The following is a 20,760-nucleotide window of genomic DNA, read 5'->3' as shown; positions in this document are numbered from 1 at the left end:
AAAAGTGTCTGTATAACCCTCAGATGAGAGATAATGAGGCCTTTGAAGAGGGCTAAGACTTGGACAACCGGTTGGATAATTCATTAAAAGGAAAAAATCACACAGCAATCCTGTTTCCAGAGAAGCTGAAAACAACGTTTCTTTCCAGAATAAAAGTTCAAGTTCAGTTCTATTAAGCAGGAAGTCTGACTCCAGAAATTTTCAGAATGGGTACCAGGTTTATAAGAGAAAGAAAGATAGTGAGTCCACTATCAACTGCCAAAAGAAATGGAAAAATTTAGCATTATAAACTACTAATAAACCATAAAGGACAGCCTACTCATTCACATGCACCTTCCCTGTACCACCAAACTTCTTCCCACCCACTATAATCATAAGAGCAAAGACATCTATAAACAGAACTTGTATCCATTATCTATTTTCCAGGTGAACAGGGCTTCTTATTTAGGCAAGGTATATAAATTCTGGCTACCAATACCATGCAATCTATGTATACAGACATATGAGCAAACAAGATTAATTAAATATTAAAGTATTTAAGTACAAAAGTATTATACTTAAAAAGTATAAGTATTAAAGTATAAAATATTAATTAAATATTAAATCTAACAACATGACAGGAACTAAACTTTTAAAAACCTTTAAAACTTCTGTAATTCAGAAATATCAGGGCTCCTACATACATCATGAGATTTAGAAGGTAAAAGGGAGGAAGAGGCCATCTTCTGTTAGCTGTAGAAGCACCAATACAAGCTCCATTCACATTCTGGCAGAATCTACTCACCAGCTTCAAAGGGATAAACTTACAGTGGAGCAGCAGTTCTGGAAAAAGGTTAGTGGCAATAATTGCACTCATTTTCTCACTTCTACATCACAGCTACAATTGTATGATCTTCAAACTAAAAGTCTCATTGGATCCCTGACTTTCATTCTTCCAGGCTTTCAAATGATTTTGTATGCACCAAATTTCTTTTCAGAGTAACATACCTAGACTGGTTTCTATTTCCTCTACTAAAATCTTAAGATGTTCAGAAAAGAAAGAAATAAAACCTCAAAATGGGAATCTAAGATTTATTATTTGATGTGGTGTGGTTCAAAAGACAGTGATAATTTTTTTTAAATGTGTATTTATTTATTTTGAGAGACAGAGAAAGCACATGCATATGACCGTGGGACGGGCAGAGTGAGAATGTGTGATAGGGAGAGACAGAATCCCAAGCCAACTCTGCACTGTCAGTGCAAAGCTCAATGTGGGGCTTGATCCCACGACCCTATCATGACCTGAGCCAAAATCAAGAGTGGACACTTAACTGAATCACCCAGGCACCCCAACAGTGATGATTTTATTACCAGTGGAAAATAAGACATCGGTATTCCCAGGCATGCATGGTAAAAGAGTTACTTATATTACCACATGTAATCACATGGAATAAGGTGCCAGTTGAAGGCCAGCGTTTGGTAAAAAGTATTTGTTATGATAGAATGCTAAGATGGAAATAAGAAATACTGAGCTGGGTTGTAGCCAGAAGAAGCCAGAAGCTAGCTGTCATTTATGATCCCAGAAAGCCCATGGATCATTTTATTTTGCCATAATTAATATTTTCAGAGATATTCAAGAGAAAGCAATATTGATGAAGAAAAGATTGTGCTTAAATTTCTGAACTTCAGGAGAATTCTTAATGTTCTCATAGAGAAAGGAGAGAATATAGACAAAGGAATAGGAATCAGATTCAAATCAGAATTCCCAACTGCAACTTTGAAGGTCTGGGAAATTCTAAGATCATTTTATGTTTTGTAATAAAGGGTTCATTGATAATCATTCTTTTCAAACATACTGACCACAGGATTTTCTTTAAGAATTTAGGCAGCAAGGATCTACTATAGTATTACATGAATAAAAACTTTCTACATATTTAATGAATACATAATAGTAAAAATATTTTAAGTTAATTTTCACAGATAGTATGTACGCACAGTAAAAAAATTTTAAATGCACAAACGAGTACCATGAAAATAAACTATCAGCTTATCTTCGTACCCTAGCCAGTCAGTCATCTTTCTAGATATAACAAGATTACCTTTTTTAAAAAAGGCGCTTAGCTCAGGGCTGAGTTTTTATAACAGCTTTATTGAGATATAATTCACACCCCATAAAACTCACCCTTTCTGGTGTAAAATTCAGCAATTTTTAGCATATTCAAAAGTTGTACAACCATCCACCACTATATAATTCTAGAACATTTACATTACTCCACAAAGAAACCTCATACCCAATAGTAGTTACTCCTCATTTCCCCTATTCCTAGTCTTCACAATCACCAATTTACTTTATGTCTCTATGGATTTGCCTATTCTAGGTATTTCATATAAATGGAATAAAAAATGTGTTATCTCATGTGTCTGGATTATTTTATCAAGCAGTGTTTTCATGGTTCATTCACATAGTAACATAGCTTTTTTTTAAAACTCACATGACACCAGGAGTTAAGATGGCAGAGAAGTAAAGGAACCACAATTTCCCTTCTCCCTCAAACACATCTGTATTGAGGTCAGAACACTTGGAACGCCCGGGAATGCAGGCTGCGGAGTGGCAGAAAAATCTCCACAGGTGGAAAGAGACAGCTTGGCGGGACAGAGGTGCGTGTTCATGAATTGGGAGAGATAAAACTGGTGGTTCTGGGCACGGACGGGAGGGGACCCCATCTGTGGAGAGACAAGAGGAAGAAAAAGAGAAGCTGTGGAACTGTAGTATTTTATTTGGACAAGAGAAAAAACTCTTCAGACCATGGACTAGGGAACAAAAAATATGGAGAGAGCCAGTTTCTACTTTGCAAACAGCCTTAGGAGATAAAGATCAGAGTTTTCAGGGGTGTGCAATTTTCTGTGGACTAGAGGGGGCCATGTGCAGGTGCCCGCGGTGGGGAAGGGGACCCAGCACAGGTATGCCATGGTGATCTCAGGGGCACCTGGAAGAAAATAGTCCCCTCCCTTGAGTACTGTGGGAAGAGGGTATACTCCAAGGACAAAAGACTCTCTAGGCACCAGCCAGAGGCCCTTTGTCATCTGGGCAGAGTGGCAATACCCCAGAACCAGGTCATGGAGCAGAATCCTTTAAGACATCAGGTTTTGAATCCTAGCCCAGTGCCGAAGAGGCATGGGAGACTGTGTAACAGGGCAAGCTGCCTGCCGGCACTACACTGTGAGTGCTACCTGAACAGCGTGGTTTGAGACACCAGGTCTGGGGAGGAGAGATTGGGGTGTCACCATTTTTCTCCCTGTCATAAACATGGTGGGGTTTCAGGGAACAGGACAGCAGCCCTCAGTGGAGGTGGGACACACTTACACCAAACCATGCCCCTCCATAGCCGGGTAACTGCTTATCTATGGAGTGAGACTGACACTGACTGAACCAAACAGCCTCTCAGACCAGCACAGCCTCTAGTTCCAGGCACCAACAGACAACTGCCCTGTGGTTTTGTATGGTTTCTTCAAGGAACAAATCAAAGCACACCTGGTAGAAGGTCCAAAAAATCCACCACTGTGGGGAATAAGTTTAGGAATTCCCAAGCTTGCACCAATGGGTTAACAGGGCTAGAGCAGAAAGCAGCCACAGGGCTAAAGTGCCCCCAGCATAGAACAAAGCAAAGAGCACGAAACTGCTTCCACAGGACAAAAGTGTCTGAGAATAGGTAAACAGAGCACAGAGCAGAAGCGCCCCCAGCAGAGCTGAAAGGTAAACAGTGAGAAAGACCTCCAAAGCCGGGTGAAATTGCCTGGAGCTAATTAAAAAAAAAAAAAAAAGTGCCTTGTTGACCCTGAGGCACCATGCTCTATCCATCTTATCTAAGTTAAGATAAACAGACACAGCACCTGGTGCCTGCTGTAAACAGCCATCTGCTCAGCACCAGAATTTTGTTTTGTATTGACCCAAACCCCTAACACCACATATCTTAGAAAACCCCTTTCTCTCACAAACATGAGTTAATGATCACCATTTTATTGTCTCTTTCTGCACATCCATCATGTTTGAAAGCCTTCTGATCCTAATATATACAGAGCAAGGACCCTTACTCAGTGCTCTTGTCTCCTCCTGGACATTAGCCTCTCTCATATTCAATTCTGCATCCGCTCTCTTGTTGGACAAGAGAGAACGTCAAACTCAAAGTCTGCAACACACCACTATGAGCAGTGGGATAGAACAGCTAAAGATGCAACAACAGAGTGCATGCAACACACTCCAAAAGTACTTCCTGAAGTGCCAAGCCCTGGACAGTGTATGATCTCTTTTTAATATAGTAGTACTCACAGGTGCAGGACACATAACAAGCTATTAAAACACATAAACGACAGAAACCTAGCCAAAATGATGAAATGGAAGAATTCGCCTCAAAAAAAAATTCCAGGAAGAAATGACAGCCAGAGAATTGCTCAAAAAAGATATAAGCAATATGTCTGCACAAGAATTTAGAATAATAGTCATAAGACAAAATCTGTGCTTGAAAAAAGCATAGAAGACAGCAGAGAACCTATTGCTGCAGAGAACAAGGACCTAAGAAACAGTCACGAATTCAGAAATGTTGTAAGTGAGGTGCAAAATAAACTAGATGCAGTGACAGCAAGGATAGAAGAAGCAGAGGAGACAATAGGTGAAATAGAAGATACAATTATGGGAAATGATGAAGCGGGGAAAAAAAGAGGGAAAAGAAATTACTAGACAATGAGGAGAGAATTAGAGACCAAAGTGATTCAATGAAACAAAATAATATCCATATCAAAGGAGTTCCAGAAGAAGAAGAAGAGGGAGAGAAAGCAGCAGAAAGTTTATTTCAACAAATTATAGCTGAGAACTTCCCTAACCTGGGGAAGGAAACAGATATCCAAGTCCAGGAGGCATAGAGAACTCCCTTCAAAATCAATAAAAACAAGTTGACACCATGACATATCATAGGGGAACTGGCAAAATACAAAGATAAAGAGAATTCTGAAAGCAACTAGGGACAAACAGGCCCTAAACTACAAGGTTAGATACATAAGGGTAGTAGCAGACCTGTCCACTGAAATTTGACAGGCCAGAAGAGAGTGGCAGGAAATATTCAATGTGCTGAATAGGAAAAATATGCAGCCAAGAATCCTTTATCCAGCAAGGCTGTCATTCAGAATAGAAGGAGAGATAAAGGCTATCCCAGACAAACAAAAACTAAAGGAGTTCATGACCACCAAACCATCCCTACAGAAGATCCTAAGAGGGACTCCGTGAGTGGAAAGCAGCAAAGACTACAAAGGACCAGAGACATCACCACAAGCATGAAACCTACAGATAACACAAGACACTAAATCCATATCTTTCAATAATCACTCTGAACGTAAATGGATTAAATGCCCCAATCAAAAGATATAGGGTATCAGAATGGACTGAAAAAAAAAACAAGATCCATCTATATTCTGCCTATGAGAGACTCATTTTATACCTGAGGACACCTGCAGATTGAAAGTGAGGGGATGGAGAACCATCTATCATGCTACTGGATGTCAAAAGAAAGCCAGAGTAGCCATACTTATATCAGACAAACTAGATTTCAGAACAAAACTGTAACAAGAGATGAAGAAGGGCATTATATCATAATTAAGGGGTCTATCTATCAAGAAGAGGTAATGATTGTAAATGTCTATGCCCCCAGTGGAAATACCCCAAAATATAAGTCAATTAATCACAAACATAAATAAATGTATAGATAATAGTACAGTGATTATAGGGGATTTAATACTTCATTTAAACAATGGATAGATAATCTAGACAGAAAATCAATAAGGAAACAATGGCTCTGAATGACACATTGGACCAGATGGACTTAGCAAATATATTCAGAACTTTTCATCCAAAAGCAGCAGAATACACATTCTTCTTGAGTGCACATGAAACATTCTCCAAAATAGATCAAATACTGGGTCACAAAACAGCCCTCAACAAACATAAAAGGATTGTGGGATGGGCTAAATGGGCAAGGGTCATTAAGGAAGACACTCGTTGGGACGAGTAGTGGGAGTTATATGTAGGGGATGAATCACTGGATTCCAGACCTGAAATCATTATTGCACTATATGCTAACTAACTTGGATGTAAATTTAAAAAACACACAAATATAAAAGGATTGAGATCATACCATGCATATTTTCAGATCACAATTCTATGAAACTTGAAATCAACTACAAGAAAAAATTTGGAAAGCCCAAATATATAAAGGTTAAAGAACATCCGTTAAAGAATGAATGGGTGAGCCAGGAAATTAAAGAAGAAATTAAAAAATATATGGAAACAAATGAAAATGAAAACACGACAATCCAAACCCCATAGGATGCTGCAAAGGCAGTCATAAGAGGAAAATACATTGCAATCCGGGCCTATCTCAAGAAGCAAGAAAGGTCTCAAATACAGAACCTAACCTCATATTTACAGGAACTAGAAAAGCAGTAGAAAAAAAAAAAAAAAAAAAAAGCCCAAAGCCAGCAGAAAAACAAAAAAAAAAAAAATTAGAGCAAAAAGAGTGTTTAAACAATATAGAATCCAAAAAAAAAACCAAAACCAAAACAAAACAAAAACCCAGTAGAACAGATCAATGAATCTAAGAGCTAATTTTTTTGAAAAAGAATAAACAAAATTGATAACCCCTTAGCCAGGCTTCTCAAATAAATAAATAAATAAATAAATAAATAAATAAATAAATAAAAAGAGAGAGAGAGGACCCAGATAGATAAAATAATGAATGAAAGAGCAGAGATCATAACCAACACCACCAAAATAAAACAATTCTTAGAGAATACTATGAAAAGTTTTATGCCAACAAACTGAAGAATCTGGAAGAAATGGACATATTCCTAGACACCCACACACTACCAAACCTCAAAGGGAAAAAATAGAAAATTTGAACAGATAACCAGCGAAGAACTTGAATCAGTTATCAAAAATCTCCCAAAAAATAAGAGTCCTGGGCCAGATGGCTTCCCAGGGGAATTCTACCAGACATTTAAAACAGAGTTAATACCTATTCTTCTGAAGCTATTCTAAAAAATAGAAACAGAAGGAAAGTTTCCAGGCTCATTCTATGAAGCCAGCATTACCTTGATTCCCAAACCAAAGACCCCACTAAAAAGGAGAATTACAGGCCAATATCCCTGATGAACATGGCTGCAAAAATTCTCAACAAGATACTAGCAAATCAAATGCAACAGTATATTAAAAGAATTATTCACCATGATCAAGTGGGATTCATTCCTGGGCTGTGGAGCTGGCTCAATATTCGCAAATCAATCGTGATATATCACATAATAGAAGAAAGGATAAGAACCATATGATTCTGTCACTGCTGACAAAATACAGCATCCTTTCTTGATAAAAACCCTCAATAAAGTTGGGATAGAAGGAACACACCTTAACATCATGAAAGACCCATCCCTAATGTCATCCTCAATGGGAAAAAAACTGAGAGCTTTCCCCCTGAGATCAGGAACACGACAGGGATGTCCACTCTCACCACTGTCGTTTAACAGTGTTGGAAGTCCTAGGCCCCAGAAATCAGACAACAAAATGAAATAAAAGGCATCCAAATTTGCAAAGAAGTCAAATTTTCACTTTTTGCTGACATGATATTCCACACGAAAAACCTGAACGACTCCACCAAAGACTGCTAGAACTGATAACATGAATTCAGCAAAGTCGAAGGATATAAAATCAATGTACAGAAACGGGTTGCATTTTCCACAAAGACATGGAAAAAAATTCCATGCTCATAGATCGGAAGAACAAATATTGTTAAAATATTGATACTACACAAAGAAATCTATGCGTTCAATGCAATCCCAATCAAAATAGCACCAGCATTCCTCACAGAGCTAGAACAAACAATCCTAAAATATGTATGGAGCCACAAAAGACCCCGAATAGCCAAAGTAATGTTGAAAAAGAAAACCAAAGCTGGAGGCATCACAATTCCGGACTTTAGCCTGTACTACAAATCTGTAGTCATCAAGACACTACGATATTGACATAAAAACAGACACTCAGATCAATGCAATAGAATAGAGCACCCAGAAATGGACCCACAAATATATGGCCAACTAATCTTCAACAAAGCAGCAAAGAGTATCCAATGGAATAAAGACATCTCTTCAGCAAATGGGATTGGGAAAACTGGACAGCAATATTCAGAAGAATGAACCCAGACCACTTTCTTACATCACACATAAAAATAAACTCAAAATGGATGAAAGACCTAAGTGTGAGATAGGAAGCCATCAAAACTCTAGAGGAGAAAAAAAGCAACCTCTTTGACTTTGGCCTCAGCAACTTCTTACTTGACATATCTCTGAAGGCAAGGGAAACAAAAGCAAAAATGAACTATTGAGACCCCATGAAGATAAAAAGCTTCTGCACAGCAAAGGAAACAATCAACAAAACTAAAAGGGAACCAACAGAATGGGAGAAGATATTTGCAAATGACATATCATATAAAAGGTTAGTATCAACAATCTATAAAGAATTTACCAAACTCAACACCCAAAAAACAAATAATCCAGTGAAGAAATGGGCAGAAGACATGAATAGACAGTTTTCCAAAAAAGACATCCAGATGGCAAACAGACACATGAAAAGATGCTGAAAGGGGCGCCTGGGTGGCTCAGTTGGTCGAGCGTCTAACTTCAGCTCAGGTCATGATCTCACAGTTGATGGGTTCGAGCCCTGCGTCAGGCTCTGTGCTGACAGCTCAGAGCCTGAAGCCTGCTTCAGATTCTGTGTCTCCCTCTCTCTCTGCCTCTCCTCTGCTCATTCTCTGTCTCTCAAAAATAAATAAAAATGTTTAAGAAAAGAAAAAGAAAAGATGCTGAACATCACTCATCACCAGGGAAATACAAGTCAAAACCACAATGAGATACCACCTCACACCTGTCAGAATGGCAAAAAATTAACAACTCAGGAAACAAAAGATATTGGTGAGGATGCAGAGGATTGGGAACCCTCTTGTACTGTTGGTTGGAATGCGAATTGCCACTCTGGAAAACAGTATGGAAGTTCCTCAAAAAATTAAAAATAGAACTACCCTATGACCCAGCAAGTGCACTACTAGGTATTTATCCAAAGGATACAGGAGTGCTGTTTCAAAGGGGCACACGCACCCCAACGTTTATAGCAGCACTCTCAACAATAGCCAAATTGTGGAAAGAGCCCTGATGTCCATCAACTGATGAACGGATAAAGAATACGTGGTATATATATGCCTTGGAATACTATTTGGCAATGACAAAGAATTCAAATCTTGCCATTTGCAACAACATGGATAGAACAAAAGGGTACTATGCTAAGTGAAATAAGTCAGAGAAAGACAGATATCATATGTTTTCACTCATATATGGGATTTGAGAAACTTAACAGAAGACCATAGAGGAAGGGAAGGAAAAATAAGTTACAAACAGAGAGGGAGGCAAACCATAAGAGACTTTTAAATACAGCGAACAAACTGAGGGTTGATGGGGGTGGGGGTTTGGGACCATGGGGAAAATGAGTGATGGGCATTGAGGAGGTATGAGCACTGGGTATTATATGTAAGTGATGAATCACTGGGTTCTACTCCTGAAGCCAAGACTATATTGCATGTTAGCTAACTTGACAATAAATTATTAAAAAAAAAAAAAAACTAACATGATACTATGAAATGTTATCAGTATTTGTTCTACATGAAGATAAAATTGAGAGGTGAATACTTCAATATTTGCTATAATAGCTATTTATTAGACATATCTGTTAGACAAGCTAATGTATTTAATTATTTTTCAGTGCATATGAATGGCAGTCTTAGGAGCTGTGTTTCACAAGGGGCAAGTCCCAAGAAATCAGAGCAGATGGGCAAAGACAGCATCAGTGAAGCAACATCATAAAATGTACAATACTGGATGTTAGAGAGACAAATAAGGTTAGTTAGAGACAGGTTCCATGTCATCAACTCAAAAGGTGGAGAAGCTTTCACAAACAAAAATGCATAAATACCTTCTGTTCTTTTTTAATCCATCAGATCTTTAAGTAAAAAATCATAAGAAAATTCCCTAACATTGTTGTTTCTAAATCTATACAATTCATTTAAAAAAATTAATGGAAAATATAACAAAGTGAAAAAAAAATAAAGATCAAAGGATCATCAAGAAGCAAACGCCTTTTTTTTTTTTTTTTAATTTTTTTTCAATGTTTATTTATTTTTTGGGAGAGAGAGACAGAGCATGAACGGGGAAGGGGCAGAGAGAGAGGGAGACACAGAATCGGAAAAGGGCTCCAGGCTCTGAGCCATCAGTCCAGAGCCTGACGCAGGGCTCGAACTCCCAGACCGCGAGATCATGACCTAGCTGAAGTCGGACGCTTAACCGACTGCGCCACCCAGGCGCCCCGAAGCAAACACCTTTCTAAACACCATGCCAAGACCAAAGAAGTCTCTCTTGAGCCCCCTCAATTCATACTGCCTACTTTCTATAAAGTTAGTCATTATCCTGAGTCTAATACTGTTTTTACATTTTACATAAATGGACTCACACAGTATGTTTTGTTTTATTTCTGGTTTCTTTGACTAATATTTTTGTGTGTGTGTGAGAATCATTTATGTTGTGTCTATTTGTAGTTCATTTGCAGTGTGAAAGCACATGCTTGAATGTACTACATTTACTTATTCATTTGCCCTTGATAAATATTTTTGCTCTTTCCAGTTCAAGGTTATTCTAAATAATTATTCTATATGCATTCTTGTTTATGTCTCTTGGTGCACATAAGCACATATCACTGTTGGGTTATCTCAGAGTGAAATTACTGTATCACATAGTATTCAAATATTCAACTTTAGTACAAAAAGGCAAGCAGATTTTCAAAATGTAGCACCAATTTATACTCTCATCAGCAATGTATTTAGGTCTGGTTTTCTTTTCTTCTATATGGTACTTAAAGAGAGTCTTGACTCTTTAGTTTGATATCTTATATAAGATTTGAAACAGTCTTTGTTATTATACCTCCAATTTTTTCCCCCTAATCTCCTAGTCATCTCTAGGACTTCAATTTCATGGATCTTGGATGCTCTCTATGGAGTATATGTCTTGCACTATCTCCATTTTGCTTAATAGTTCTTCTTTATTTTTTTCCTCTTGTGTTTTACTATAAGTATCTAGGACAAACAAGGCTGTACCTTCAACACTTTACTTGGCAATCTCCTCAGCTAAATATCCAAATTCATCATTGACAAGTTCTACTTTATATCCAAGAAGGATCATCTTTCCTCCAATGTCCAATAACATGTTCCTCATTTCTCTGTTACCAGAAACACCTTTAATATACATATTTCTACCAATATTCTGTTTGTATTCTCTAAGATGACAGAAGCCTTCTCTACCATGCTCCTCACTTCCATTTGAACCCTCATCAGAATTGCCTTTGATGTCCATATTTCTGTCAACTGTGTCTTCAAGGCAATCTAGGATTTTTCTTTTAAAATTTTTTTTTTCAACGTTTATTTATTTTTGGGACAGAGAAAGACAGAGCATGAACGGGGGAGGGGCAGAGAGAGAGGGAGACACAGAATCGGAAACAGGCTCCAGGCTCTGAGCCATCAGCCCAGAGCCCGAAGCGGGGCTCGAACTCACGGACCGCGAGATCGTGACCTGGCTGAAGTCGGACGCTTAACCGACTGCGCCACCCAGGCGCCCCTAGGATTTTTCTATCATGCACTTCAAAATTCTTTTAGCCTCTACCCATACCCAATTCCAAAGGCATTTCTTCTTTTTTTAGGTATTTGTTACAGAGGCAACTCACTTCTGGTACCAAAATCTGTCTTAGTTTTCAAAGTTTACCATAAAAATAATTAAAATTAGTGGCTTAAAACAGTAGGAATTTATTTTCTCACTGTTCTGGGGGTCAGAAATCTGAAATCACGAGGTTGACAGGGGCACACTTCCTCCAAAAACTCTAGGAGAGATTCTTTCCCTGCCTCTCCCAGTTCCTAGTGGCTCCTGGTGTTCCTGGGCTTGCGGTAGCATAACTCCAATCTCTGCCTCTGTCTTCACATGGACTTCTTTGTGTGTCTGTGTCTTCCCTTCTTTTCTTAAAAAAAAAATTAGTCATTGGATTTAGGGCCTATACTAATCAAGTCTGACCTTAACTAATTACATCTGCAATGACCCTAAGTCCAAATAAGTTCATATTCTGAGGTTTCAGGTGTTCATGAATTTTCAGTGGACTTTATTCAATGCTCCACACTAATGTCTTTGAAAAGAAAAAAGATAGTCTGGATTGTCTGAATAACCTAGTCTGCCAATCTTGGAAGTGGAAGTCTATGAACAGTTTCTAAATTAAGTAATTTTAACTCATAATATTTCACTAGAGTCCCCACATTTTGAGAGATCTTATAGTTCTTGGATAAAACTGTTGTAATTAGACTGGCTGGGATTAAAGAAAACATGGATGGATTATTCTTATTAAGTTTTATTATGAGATTAATGCTTGATTTGAAATGTGAATTTGGAAGGTTCCTTTTCCAAAGTTATGGTTCAAATTTAATAGCATAGAAATTATCTACACCTTGAAGGTTTGCTAGCTATTATGGACTGAATGTTTGTATGCTCCCCCCAGTTTATATGTTGAAGCCCTACCCTCCCGATATGATAGTATTTGGAGATGGGGGCTTTGAGAGGTAATTAGGTTTAGATGAGATCATGAGGGTGGAGCCCCAATAACAGGATTAGTGTCCTTATAAGAAAAAGAGAGGCCAGAGCTTGCTCACTCTCTCTGCCAAGTGAGGATGGCCTTCATCTGCAAGCCGGGAAACGCATTCTCACTACGGACCAAATCTGTTGGCACCTTAACTTTGGACTGGTGAATGCTTTTATATTTATAGATGTTATTAAAGACCAACAAAAGTAGTTTGCTTTCTGTAGATGAGTAACACACCTTGACTGTCTTACCTTATGGATACATCAACTCTGCAGCCCTATTACAGGTACTTGATTATCTCTTTTTTCCACAGAAATTTATGTTGGGCAATTACATGGATGGTATCATGCTGATTGGGCTGAGTAAGAAAGAAGTAACTAGTTAGGACATAGGTAAGATAATTATATGCCAGATATGTTGGGAAGTGAATCTGACCAAAAATCAGGTTTCTGCCACCTTAGTAAAATTTCTAGGGTTCCAGTAGTCTGGGTCTGGGACATGTCAAAATAGCCTTTTTTTAATGTTTATTGTATTATTTTTTTAACGTTTATTTATTTTTGAGACAGAGATAGAGCATGAACAGAGGAGGGGCAGAAAGAGAGGGAGATACAGAATCTGAAGCAGGCTCCAGACCCTGAGCTGTCAGCACAGAGCCCAATGCGGGGCTTGAACTCACAAACATGAGGTCATGACCTGAGCCGAAGCTGGATGCTTAACCCACTGAGCCACCCAGGTGCCCTGAGATAGCTCTTTCAAAGAGAAGAACAGATTACTGCATTTGGTTCCTTTTATCACAAAGATGATTTCTACTATGTGTTCCTCTTTGGATCCTGGAGTCAACATTTACCTCATCTGTGTGCTACTCTGATCCATTTACTGAGCAACTTGAAAAGTTGCTAGTTTTGGGCAGGGTCCTGCAACAGGTCTGGGCTGCCTCACGAATTGTTCTTCAACTAAGATGGATAACTTAGCAGATCTGTTGGTGCTTGAAGCAAATTACCATGCTACCTCAGTTATCCATCATGAACTGGGTCTTATCTGATCAACAAAGCTATCAGATTGAATACGCACAGTAGCATTTCATCATCAAATGGAAACCACCACCAGATGGATTTGAGCAGGTCCTGAATATGTAAATTGCATATCCATGTTCTATACTCCCCTCTCAACCTGAACCTATGGTATGTAGCATTACCTATGACCAATTAACTAAGGCCTACTTGAGCCTAGTTTACAGATGGCTCTGTATAAAATGCTATCAACATTCCAAAGTAGTGAGTTGTTAACACTTTAGTCCCACTCTGAATTGAAAGCACAGTGGTGAAAGATAATACAGCATGGTTTTCTTACTATTTTCCCTAGTTATCTACTAGTAAAATTATGACTTACCTGCAATTTACCTGCAACAAGTTACTCTGAAACTGTGGTTTTACTGATGTAGAAGTCATAATTTCAAGGGAAGAAAGCTCTATTACTCTAGTAGCTTGGGTGGTTGATTTTGATTAGCAAGGGTTAATTGGGATAAGTCAGCTCATTGAGAGCAAGGAGGAGTATGTCTGGAATGCATGAGATTCCCCTAGGGCATTTCCTTACTATTCCTTTTCTTGTCAAATTCCTCCTTCAGTTTCCTTATTCTTGAACTAGGTTTATATCTAATCCTGTGACAAAGGGCTCTAGAAACAGGGTCCCTATGTCCTCATGGGTTCCACCCATCCCCACAGGTTCTAATGTATGTATCTTTGCTTCTACACTTCATGTTCCTCCTCTCCTGCCTCCCCTGTTGATTTCAGACTACAGTAAGACACTGTATGATGTCTTATTGCTTATAATAAATTCCTTATTATATATGTATATTTCCTAGAAGTTCTGTTTCTCTGGCTAAACCCTGACTGACTTGATCTAACTTTTCTGTCCTGACTCCTCTCTCCTGACCTGGTCCTGATTTTGTTCACATTCTGTAGGGTTTTAGCATTGACGCTTTTTTCTTGTTACACTTTCCTTCATACACATTATTCATGGACAAGCTCATCAGTTCCTAATAACTCACTTATATCTCCTTTCCTTTTGAAGTTTACCTTTAGACCAAACCCCTCTCTTGAGCTGAAGAGAGATGTTTCTGCCAGCCTTCAGAGTATCTCTAGTTGGATATTTCATAGGCATCCTAAACTTAACATTTCCAAAGATGAATGTATATTCTTGATCTTGGTTAGGACACTATATACCCAGTAACCTAAGTCATCTATCAGTGTCTATTATAGCACATATCATAGAGCTTTGTAATAATTATACCCCTAGCTCCACTAGACTTGAAGATGCTGAAGGACAGTAGTGTTCTTCTTATCCTAACCACTCAGCATGAGGAACAATACATAGTGGGCACTTAAAACATGTTTAATAAATGAATAAATCGTGGGGCCCCTGGGTGGCTCAGTAGGTTAAGCATTGACTGTTTATTTTGTCTCAGGTCACGATCTCACAGTTCATGGGTTTGAGACCTGCATGGGGCTTTGTGCTAACTGTGCAGAGCCTGCTTGGGATTCTTTCTCTCCCTCTCTCTCTGCCCCTCCCCTGCTTGTGCATGTGCATGCTCTCTCTCTCAAGATAAATAAACATTGAAAAAATGAATAAATGGATTCATAGAGAAGATAGAAATTTCAGAGAGATAATAAATAAAAACACAGAAGAATACAACATAGCTATTCTAAATAATTTCTAGTGTGAAGATCTAGGTGTATGGTATAATTTTCCAAAAATTTTAAATATGCAGTTTTCCTAAAATATTATTTAACCATAAGGTTTCAGTAAAAATACATACCAGTTTTAAACTGTTCTAGTTTCTTTACTTTTTAGTATTCATTGAATTTTGTACATAAAGTTCTTCAGGTATTTAATTTAAACTAATGACAGTATGTGAAGCTATGAGATTCATAACAGTGGAAGTAAACTTTCATAAACCAAAATGTTTTCATTTTTCTAATAGAAATTTTATAATTAAATACAGCTTATGCTAAGTAACCATAATACTAGTGGAAGAACATATTTATTTTTAGATTAAGGATAGCTACAAAATCTTCATTAACAAGAGAAGGTATAATTTGTATTTGCGTTATCAGAAAAACAACCACAGTTGTTAACTTATCTGGTAGAAAAATAATTAAATGCCTAAATGCAAGCAGAGTAAAAAAAATATAAGATTCTGCCTTCAATTTGCATTAATATAATCATATTCCACGGCTCACTTACCAAATTATTCCTCTCTAAAAAAGCTATTTCTTTACTGTCACACATTAATAACAACACACAATCACTATACCTTCCAGAATTTTCTAGGCTTGAATTTTCAGAGAAACTATGCAAGAAAAATAATTTTTGGAGGGTGCTATTGATATACTGCTTAGACTTTTTTAGAGCTATTCACAGTATAACTTACATTTAATTTAGACAACTAGTATTTATACTTTTTTGTATTTTAAAATTATTCACAAAACTAAATCAAACAGAGTCTTCAATCTACAGGTGATGGTTCTTTTAGCATTATTTAGACTACTTTTATTTGATTCCAACCAACTCCATCCACCAGTGCCCATACTCACAATTCTTTTTAGTCATACCTCCTTCTTTTTCTAGACTTAATTTCAGTCACCTTGATCCTGTCAGGCTTTAGTGAGAGAGCTACACCCTTATCTCTTTGTCCAGACCTTCAAATTGTTCAGTTGAGAGGATATACTGAGACACCTTAATTTATTGAGATGTTTTAATAAGGGTGTGATGGCTATACTCCTGATTGGGTCATTATCTTGAGATTTTAATTGATCTTTTTGGCTAAATATCAGTCTCTTATACAGGTAGACATAATATCAGCTATATCCTCTACCTCTACAAGTCTCTGGATTTCTAGATGCTCCATTCCCTGTCACTGCAGCTTGCAAACCCACCGATTATTTTCTGAGCCCATCTCTTTATTGTACTTGCTTGTAAACTGTTGCCAATAGTACCTGGCACATGTGGCTAACATATCCTTTGCCTGCCATTTCACTGAAATTGGAGTTTATGAGGGTCATTAACTGCCTTCCAATTGAGAACAATTTCATCAAATGTTCTAGCACTGTATAACTTAAATTGCCATACTTCCAGTCTCTGGTAACAGTTACCTTGTTACCTGTTGCTGTCACCTGAATCCAATGCCACATATTTTAGGATTTTTTATTATATTACTATATATAGCATAGTATATACTATATATATATATATGTGTGTATATATATATATATATATATATATATATATATATACTCATTTTCAGTGCCACCTCATTTCAGTGCCACCTCATTTTCAGTGCCAAATTCTTTATTAGAGTAGGTTAAGTGAGGCTGCAGTAAAAAAAAACTACTCTCAAATCTAGTGACTTGCAGCCATAAAGTCTTATTTCTTATTCTCAATATATGTTCATTTTATGTCAGCAATGTCTCTGCTCCAAGTAATTTTCACTTGATCTTAGCCAAAAGGCCGAGAAGCGATCTGCTCCAAGTAATTTTCACCCTGACACCTGAGCTTCTATCTAGAACACTGTAGATCTTGTGGCAGAGAGAAAAGAAAGACCATGGCAGATTTCGGCTCTTAAAGCTTCTGCTTGTGCATGACACAGCTTACATGTTATGCATTCCATTTGCTAATAAAGGAAGTCATCCTATCAAGCGTGACACTGAGGCAAGTGAGTGATACCTCTTCCAGGGAGAGGCAACAGGTATTTGTATAGAATAAAATCTACCACACATACCAAAACTACTTCTAAAGCTAAAATGTATTTTTATAATATGTATCCTCCACTATGGATTCTTTTCCTTGATTGTCTCTTCTATTCTTCCAATCCCTGATTAAAATATAGGCCATAGACTCTTTCCTCTAACTTTAATATGCATAATTCAAACTTTTATAATTTGACATTCTGGTTAATATTTAATGAAATTTATAATTTGCAACCTTGCTTTGTTAACATTTCCAAAGGCATCACTTGTCTACCTATATTTTTGTTACCTCTAAAACTGGATTAATGACAAAAAAGTGAGTCACAAGATTTTACTTTCTTATTAACAGTGGTATTCATGTATACCTATTTACCTATTATCACTTATCATTAAAAATAAAATATTGCAAGAAGAGATTTTCCTCCTTCCAATTCTTTGCTGAAAGCCCACCTACACTTATTGCTGTTAGGTTTCTGTGTTTACTTTTAAATATTTTCCATGATTTTTGTGCCGATTTTTAAAAATATAGCCACATTCCTCACCACAGTCTATAAAGTCAATGTGAGAGTCCTTTACAACCTCTCTCATTTTCTTTTCTCCTTTTATATGGATCAGCCATATTGGCCTTGGGTTTTGTTTTGTTTTTTAATCTCAAAACCATTGCCTTTGACAATTGGAACATTCTTCACCCATATCATCACCAGGTTACCTCCTTATTTAAGTTTCAGCTCAGATTTTACCTCTTCAGAGGGACCTTCCTTGTCTTTTCTCACTAAAGTAACATTCTTTCCTCCAGTCCTGCATGTCTTTCTCCCTTATCTTATATTTTAAAATATAAGTAAAATACTATAATATGTATTTAAGTATAAATATACTTTTTATATAATTTAATATTTATATTATATATATATTTAAGTAGGCTCCATGCAACATGGGGTTTGAATTCATACTTAATATGAATTCATACTTAATATTATATATACTTAATATCTTATATAATTTAGCATTTATATAATAAATAAATAAATATATGTAAGTAGGCTCCATGTAAACATGGGGCTTGAATTAACACTTAATATGCATTCATACTTTTTATATACATACTTAATATGAATTCATACTTAGTATTATATACACTTAATATTTTATACAACATATATAAATATATACATATATAATATATATATATTATATAATATATATATACTTAAATAGGCTCCATGCAACGTGGGGCTTGAATTCATGACCCTAGGATCAAGACCTGAGCTGGGATCGAGAGTTAGATGCTCAACCAACTGAACCATGTAAGTGCCCCTCTTATTACTATATTTTATTGGTTTATCACTATCTAAAATTATCTTAATTGTTTATGGTTTTTCTTTCCAACTTCCATGTAATCTCTTTAGGACAAAACAATGTTCTCATTCAGTGCTTTCTCCCAGATTAGAAAACTGCCTGGTGCTGAGTAGGTACTTATTATAAGATTTACTTAATGAATGGATGAAACACCAGTCTTCCTAAGCTTCATAATCTATCATCTTAATCACAATTTATCTTTTTTCTTTTCCACCTTGTTGGCCCTATTTCCTCTACCCAACATTGCATGTTGGAATTCCTCAGCTCCATGTCCTTTGTCCCCTTTGTTACCTGCTACTTCGCTCCCTAAGCAATCTCATTCAGTCATATGGTGTCATTTCCCATGAATAAACTGAGCCCTAAATATATTTGTGTAGTCTAGATCACTTTTCTGCCCTACAGAAATCTACTTGTATTTTACATAAATACTTATCCATCATTCTCTATTGTTCCTCAATAACTCTATTGACTCTATTGTTTCTCAATAACTGGCATCAACATCCAAACAGCTGGTCAAAACTGAACTTCTGAAATTATCCTGAGCTGCTTCTCCTCATTTCCCCATATTCAACCAATCACCAAGTTCTGTTGGTGCTACCTGTTAAATATCTCTAGAATCCTTTCTTCATCATATTTCCCACACGGGTCAAAGCTACTATTATCTCACAAGGACTACTACAGTGGCCCTGGACCAGTCCCTCCCCTTTCATGCTATCTCCTCTAATCCATTCTTCATAGACAAAGCAATCATTGAAAACTAAAGCAATTTTTTTTTTTTTTTTTTTTTTTTTTTTTTTTTGCATAACTTCCTAATGGTCTCAGCATAAAACCCTTAATGTACTGGTGCAGCAGATCTGATTCCCACCTTGCTCTCCCTCTTCAAGTTCCTACCACGCCACACCTCCTACACTTCCTCAGAGTATTTCAAGTTTCAGGCTGTCACACTTATCACTATTTTGTACAGCGGCATTATCCGTTTTCACGTGTTTGCTTCTCTTTAAGCCTGACGTTGCTTTTTAGAGAAGCCCTTTCCTAGTCTTTCTTCCCAATCCCAAACACTTGTGATTTGATTCTTTAAACTACGCAGGAAAACGGAAAGGGTTCACACTGTCCCCAGGGACCCCTAACTTTCAGATGTAAAAAAAACCAAAACCCAAAACCCAAAAAGGAACACACACAACAGATAAATGAAAATTGTGTTAGAGTACTCGAAAAACTATGTGTAGGAACACGACCACTGAAAACATTTTAAAAATTAATTTCGGGGGGCGCCTGGGTGGCTCAGTCGGTTAAGCATCCGACTTCGGCTCAGGTCATGATCTCGCGGTCCGTGAGTTCAAGCCCTGCATCAGGCTCTGTGCTGACAGCTCAGAGCCTGGAGCCTGTTTCAAATTCTGTGTCTCCCTCTCTCTCTGACCCTCCCCCGTTCATGCTCTGTCTAACGTTAAATAAACGTTAAAAAAATTTTTTTTTCTTTAAATTAATTTCTGGTCTAGGGAGAATGTACAGTGGCATGGCACCTAACATTAAATCGAGGGCCAGGACCTGGGGATCTAGAGATTACGTTGACAGGACTATTGCCATCTTTAAGCCATTTACTAGCTCTTAACTTCTGCCCGTAAGCGACAATCTAAGACAGGAAGCAGCTGCAGTCTTTTTAAACCGCAGTCGCTGACCTTAGCGGCAAGAGACTCGACCTGCCCTCCCAGCGCCTGACACCCAGCAGCCACAGGCGCCGCTCAGCTCCCTCAGCTCCTGTCAGGACTCGCAGGCGCGCGCCAAGCACGCGCGCCCCAAGGGCCTCAACGCGCGGACCCAAGAAGACCCCGCCCACCCCATGTCTCAACGAGTGTTTTCCCGAGAAAGTGCCTGTTTAGTCAATCAAAGTGTTCTAGTTTCGACGCAAAATTTTACCGGCTAGAAGCATAC

General features: G+C 37.6%; 1 long non-coding RNA gene across 1 annotated transcript; it reads right to left on the bottom strand.

Annotated features, from left to right (window-relative positions):
- Nucleotides 1-2,560: 2,560 nt before the first annotated feature.
- Nucleotides 2,561-20,654, bottom strand: LOC121026767 (uncharacterized). The gene is made up of 3 exons (XR_005788448.1): nucleotides 20,508-20,654; nucleotides 12,982-13,088; nucleotides 2,561-2,703 (listed from the first exon to the last, which is right to left on the bottom strand). It is a non-coding gene; the product is annotated as an uncharacterized LOC121026767 (long non-coding RNA).
- Between the last annotated feature and the right edge of the window lie 106 nt (nucleotides 20,655-20,760).

This window comes from Herpailurus yagouaroundi, unplaced genomic scaffold (genome assembly GCF_014898765.1).
Source record: "Herpailurus yagouaroundi ecotype Mexico unplaced genomic scaffold, PumYag 162438, whole genome shotgun sequence".
NCBI classification, from domain to species: Eukaryota; Metazoa; Chordata; class Mammalia; order Carnivora; family Felidae; genus Herpailurus; species Herpailurus yagouaroundi.
The sequence above is the reverse complement of the archived record's forward strand: the minus strand, read 5'-3'. Positions and strand labels throughout refer to the sequence as shown.